The sequence below is a fragment of the Pinus tabuliformis genome, chromosome 1_1, assembly GCF_031772625.1.
Source record: "Pinus tabuliformis cultivar Carrire ecotype Pingquan chromosome 1_1, CPIR1, whole genome shotgun sequence".
In the NCBI taxonomy this organism is placed as follows: domain Eukaryota; kingdom Viridiplantae; phylum Streptophyta; class Pinopsida; order Pinales; family Pinaceae; genus Pinus; species Pinus tabuliformis.
In genome coordinates, this window is record NC_142297.1 from 701,971,098 (window position 1) to 701,978,209 (window position 7,112).

Sequence of the window (7,112 nt, forward strand, 5' to 3'; positions counted from 1 at the left end):
TGACAATTTACTTCATATTCATCCCAGCTGAAACAATCAGTTTTTCTCTTTCAATGCGATTAGCCTTTGTTCATTCTTCCATCGACTTCTGAGAAGCAAACTTTCATCATTCAACGTTTCAATAGTGAGTTTGCAGCAGAGGCAGCGCGTTATGGACAGAGATGAGTTTACAGAGAATATGAAACGGTTTTGGAGTCTGAGCACATTCAAATGAATAGGACGCAAAAAAAATAATAAATAGAATATGTCAGGGCAACGCAGGTGTGGCAGACAGAACGTAGGTATGGCAGATAGAATTATAGAGAGAGAAATGGAGTAGATCAGGAGTTACAAAGACATAAAGGGTAAACAGGGAGCTGGCTCTGATACGATGTCAGGCCAGGTAGTAACTCTCCAAAGGCAGTAAAACTGATTCGTCTATTATTCCATAGGTAGGTTATTGTTATATACAATATGAGTGATTGTTCATTTCATCTCCCGATGACTGTTCACATTCCTAATTTATTTATTTACAAATTCCCCCAATCATGAAGATTAGGCGTCAACAATTCCTCCCAAGTGTCATTTCTATGGTAGCTTGACTGCCGAGGGTTTTTTGTCTTTCTGACTCCTCTTCTCTAGTTTCCCTGTTTGTTCTTCTTCCAACCTTTTTTGTTGGCCTTTCAAATGTTTCATCGTCTGATGAACCCATATTCTCTGTGATTTTCTTCTTTTGTTTGATTATATCTGCATAGGAAGGGGAGGAAGTATTGCTTGGGGTAGGGATTGGGTTATTACCTGGATCTATGGTGTCGTTATTCTCCAGCTGAGGTGGATCTTCTCGCTCTGCCTCTGGAGGATCTGAAGGCGGCATGAGAATTTCAAAGGGGTTTTTGTCCCCCTCATTGCTGTTTGTATCTCTGCTTCCAGTGTTTTGATTGCTTGCACTTCCATTACCTACTTTATTCTCTGTCTCTTTAGCCTTATTTTTGTTGTTCTGTCTGCTGCTTGTTGGTTTCTTTGCCTGTTTCCATTGTTCTCCCTTTTCTTTCTCTGATGCCTCCTCATTTCTCTTTTTGCAGTATCTTGCGAAGTGCCCGTACTCATGACAGTGTCGACACTTGAAGGGCAGCTGTTCGTAGTCGAGCTCTTGGATGTGTGTCCAATCCGCCACCGATAGCTTTATTGCTTCAGGTAGCCCGATTTCTAGGTCAACCTCCACACAGATCCGAGCGCAGGAGAATTGATCCTTCCTCGGTGCCTGATCTATGTATCTCCCTAGGGCATTGCCGATGGATTGAAGTGAGTTCTGACTCCAGCAATGAAGGGGAAGGTGCGGGAGGCGCACCCAGACAGAAACAGCCTTGGGTACATCTTGTGATGGGTCGAAATCTGGAGACCATTTGTTCAAGTAGAGGCCTTGAGGGCCAATGAAGTATGGCCAATTTCTGAAGATCAGGCTTTTGTCCTCTGCATTGTCAAACATGAAGAAGAATAACCCTTTACCTACAAAGTGACTCTTTATTTCTTCGTTGACCAGTGGTAACCAGTTTCTTTTAACCCATTCTTCGACTGCTCTCAGGGATGGCCACAGTCCGGTAAACTGGCCAATGAGGCCTCTTTCTGCGAGTTTCAGCACTGATCTGCAGGTTTCCTCCACAGGCAAGGTCACCGTGGGGATGCTGTCCAGTTTTTTAACAAACTTTTGCTGCGGGCTTGAGGTCTCGCGTTTCCCTGTAGCAACTACTAGAGCTTTGAAGGCTTCAAGCTCCGGAGGTAAGGGAGGAGGGGCCGCCAGGCCACCTCCAAGCTCCATGGGGGAGATCGCGCAAAGGTGAGTCGGTTCAGTTGGCGCAACTAGGGTTGCAGCAGTGAAACGATATCTTAATCACCTGATATATTTAATATGTTATTTTTAGTAAGGTCTCGAAATACATATTTTTTAAAATATATCTATATGCAAAATGTGTATTTTTTTTCGAGTGTTCAAAATTACTAATTTTTAGTGACAGCTTTTTTGTGTGTATTGAAGTATTTTTTTTCAAGGAAACAAGTAGCATTTTTATATATCAAAGTTGGAAATAGGTTAGATCCCTTACATTCAAAATTTTCTTTGATTCAAATATTTGCAAAGATAAATCATGAGAGTATCTGATACTATCCCTATTATTTATAACTATTCTACTTACAACATTTATACTATAGTTTCTCCAAAAGACCCCACAAAATTTGACAAAACGACAAAACATATAGTCTATAAAGGGACTGTCTACCTGTTGCTTTCCATCTTCTCTAGTGGACTGTCCTCCTGGGTCGCTTCCACAGTTTGACTAGGGACCAAGATCAAATCGAACCCACGACGCTCTTGTTCTGTCTCCCCTTCTACCTGAGTATTGGGAGTGGGCATTTCTCCTAGCCCGAAGACCTCTTTAAGCACTCCAACAGTCGTTGTTTCCACTTTTACCTCCATACTATCCACCTTAAAATTCAAGTTAATCTTTCCAGTGTTCAAATGCTCCACTTCTTTTTGTAGCAGCTCCAAATCCTTTCCAATCCCAACAAGATGAGTCAAAACCACCGTTATTTGATCATGCACCTCCTGAATTACTTGCTTTCCTGTCTTTTCTACCATGGCTGCCATATCTCCATTTTTCGAATTTCCTTGCTCCTCTGCACTATCGCTGCTTCTGTTGAGACTTGTAGAGGTCATTTTGCAAGCAATCCTTCCCTGCACATAAGTTATTTTATGGTTTAACTGCTTCACCCAATTCCTTGATATAATTCCCTATTTCTTGTTGATTGATGCAAGCATCCTATCACATTTAATATCATTCTCAGGCTATAGATCAAACATGACATGATCCACCATCCTTGCCACCACCATTTTGCATTCGAATTGAATTTCTTCCACTCGAAGCAACTAGAGAAATGTACTGAATCTGCCTTCCCAACCTTCGCATTTAATAACATTCGGAAGGGATTCCACTTGGCCTTCATCATGGTACAAAGATCTAAGAGCGCAGAACTAGAGTTAAAATAAGCCAGCTTCCAACTCCGCCTCCCAAGAAATTCCTACCCAATCTTGAGACAATACTTGAGCATGTTTGATCTATCCTCTTTAATGCTTGTTTTATTCCAATTGTCACCCAATGACATTTTATTTATTTGATCATTTAAGGGACGTGGCATATTTGAGGTTGGGATTGATCGATGATCAAGGCTCCTTGTTCTAATGCAACACCAATATTGGCTTGAATATCTGCCTCACGGTTATTCTCACATTTTACATGGTATAATTTGAAATCATCTAATTTGCTTAGAAGGATCATAATCCTTATAAACATAGGAGAAATTTCTGAGTCTATGAGATGCCTATTCCTGAAGGACCTTGAACACCTTTGGATGACAACCATTGAATCACCAACTATATTCAGATGCCTTAGACCTTTGGAGATAGCTATCTTCAGACCTTGCCAGAGCGATAAGGCTTCAACTTGATTGTTCATTGCCTTCCCCAATCCCCAAGTGAACCTTGTTTCTATTGTTCCATCGAGGTTATAAAGCACCCCTCCCACTCCTGCTTCCCTCTATCTGTATTGAAGTATTAATTAACGATATATAAATATATAAAAAATAGCAATCTCAATATATATACATACACACACATATATATATATATATATATATATATATATATATATATATATATATAAAGTTTGAAAAAAAAGTTAAAAAATTCAAATAAAAAATCATTGCAAAGAAAAAACAAAAAAAAAGTTTGGAAAACCCTTAAAACAAACATCTTAGGACAAAAAATAAGAAGAGGAGTAAAACACCTTGAAAAATGGTAAATAATCAACATTTAAAAAAAATTGTGCATACTTAGGTCATAAGAAAATTTAAAGTGTCAAAAATATACCTAAAAAAATGTTGATGCTACATCAACACTTTTCAAATTGACATGAAAATCACAACATTTTAAAAAAATGTGCATTCTTAATACATAAGAAAATTTAAAGTCCCAAAAATATGCTCTAAAAAAAGGTGTATTCTGAATCAAAACCTTTCAAAATCTGATGATTTTTTTCTACCTATAAAAAGTGAAAACTTGGTACAATTTCTGTTTTATTGGTAACTATGTTATTATCTGATGTGTTTCCTCTAATCCCATTCAATTCTTGAAGACTATGTAGATATGCTAAAAGAAAAACGACTGAATCACTGAGCTTATTGGTGTTGAGATGAAGATTCTTCAACCTCATGATCTTCCCAAGCATCAAGGGAATAAACTATGACTAGGACAAATGAATTGTTGAAGATAATAGTCCCAACATTGGAACCCCACAACACATCTAGTTTGTCTATTACATGATACTTCTTGTAAGTGGCAACATTATTAGAAGCTCATAAGTACACCATTGTGTGAATTCCATAAATTATTTATCCATATCCATATATATATATATATATATATATATATATATATATATATATATATATATATTTAAATTATATTGTTTTGAAAGGAAGCCTAGCATTGAAGGTGTAGTATAATCTACAACATGACTATAATGGATATATTATATCCTATCTCCCGAGTTATGGTGGTGTTCCAAAAACAAGAAAGAGCACAAATTGAGCTACTTGTGCAAAATTTACAACTAGAGGTTTGTCTCATGAAGAGCTCTTGACAGTAAATGCCCATGCCTATACCTATATCATTTCAAACACACTCATTGAAACTGAGTTTTGAAACAGAAAGTGGCCCAAAGCTTCCCAAGCACAATAGCAGTTTGCATATTAGGACTAATCATTTATATTAGGTGAAGGAATCAATTTCAATTCGATTGATTCTTCTATAAAGTGTGATATTTGTGGAAGGAATTCAACTCTTATAAAGGCTTGTTTGGTCACATGAAATACCACTTTGAAAACCGTTAAGATAGTGACATTTCCCATCTTGAAGAATCATGACAACATGAGACCCAAGATGAAAAAGAAGAAGAAAGTGAAAGTGATGCTCAAATTGAGATGGATCATCCAAGTGGGAATTCAATTGGGTATTTTTTAAGTGGATGAAGGGAAAGAGATCTAAGAGACCTATGTATGCAATCCAAGTTATTCCCCATGAACAATTTGGTTCAAATACAAACAATGAAGATGAGGATATGAAAATGTGTCTTGTAATTCTTGCAAGTGGAATGAACATTGCTCAAAACCTAAATTCCAAGCATGGGATGAGAAACTTGGTTTAGGTGACCTTAATATTTCCCTTGAAGTGTAGTAGTGCCTACAAGTATAATTTGGCACAAGGTAGTGCAATGAAGCATCGACTTGGAATCTAGGCATACAGGAAACCTTTCATAGGCATGGATAATAGGTAAGTTTCATTAAAGGTAATTTTTTTTGTGCCAAAGTTGCTTTAATTTCAAAAAATTATTTTTCATTCAAAAACCTTAAAAAAATAAAGTAATGATGTCTATAAGTACCTGTGCATCCAAGTTCGATGATCAATTGGAATCTCAAGACTTTATGAACCTATTGATATGTATGTGAGCTAGAAAATAAGCATGTTGTAGTTCTTTATTACAAAATTAATGCAACCACAACTTGAAATTTGGCTTGTTGGCATGGAGAAGCTACCACTAGGCTCATAGAAGAAAAGGAATATGATAACCTAGTATAAAGGAAGTGAAACAAGGGATACATAAAGGCAATGAAGAAGGTGAATAAATCTATGTGAGTAGCAGGTTCCTCTGCTTCAAGTAGCTTGCATGTAACTTACCAAGTGGAAGTGTAGCACCCTACCTTGAATGCAACCCCGCCTCCACAGAAACCTAGCTTTAACTACACACCACCACAACTACATTGATATGCAATGTGTAGTGTGAGTTTGAGAATTGACCAATAAAAAATGCATATATAAATTTGATTATAAGAAGTATTTTATGAGCTTTTTACATATAGGTGGGAAAATGGATCACCACAAGGGTTATTTAGCTACATTAGTTTCATATACACTAATAACAAAATTGGAATATAGATTTCTAAAAAATTATAAATAAGTTTTTAATTAAAAAAAGAAAATAGTAAATATTTGTTTAGGAAACATTTTTTATAACAAAAAATTGTATGAAGTAATACATGGTCCAAAGATTTTGACAACTGAGGTGGAAAACTATTGTCCCTATGCAGATAGGGACTAATAAATAGATGTTGTATCAAACTTATGAAGGGTAATTGGAAAATAACATAATGAATGATAATATGTATGTTCTATTTTTATCTCTTTTATTAATGAAATAATATTAGGGAAAATAAATACTTATGGATCTATTTATCCTTCTTCATGGCACAAGTCTAATCATCTATTTTTTGTTTGTTCATATGCTTCATTTGAAAGTTCCACCATCTTTTTATTGTAAGCAACTCACATTATATGGTAGCATCAACTTTTAAATTAAGGAAAAGCCAATCTTCCCAACTCTCTATCCAATGACTTCATTTTTTTTTTGTTTTATTTATTTATTTATGTACTCCTCAATTTAATTAGGATCATTATATTTTCGTATAAACAAAATCATACTTTGGGAAACTAAAAAACAAAACTAGGGTTTTGAAGAAAATAATTTTAATCTTCAATGCCCTGTATGCATTAGGGTTTTTAGGCAGTGAATTTTAGATGGCCTAGAATTCCTTAATATTGATTATAATTGCTATCACGATGTCAATATGAAAATGGCACAACTACTTTGGTTCAATGGAATTATCATCCCATAAGAATTTTAAATTTAAATAGGTGTAACTTCTAGGAATGATTTTATTTATTTATTTACTTTTATTTTATTTATTTTTTGAAAACGTGATCACACTACTTCCATTGGAATTAGTCTAGATATAATTTAGATACCATGTAAAAAGATATTTTCTCTATAATAGTCACAACTATCATAAAAAAAAAAATCATAGAAAAGTTGATTTTAACTTAGTGATATCATTGCTTCCTAGACTTCATTTTATTTTTTTCAAAATTTCAGGTATTTTTTTGAGAGGAAGTCAAATATGCAATTTATTTATTCAATTTTGCGTCAAAATCTATTTTGAATGTTTAGACATATTTTTCACTTTGAAAA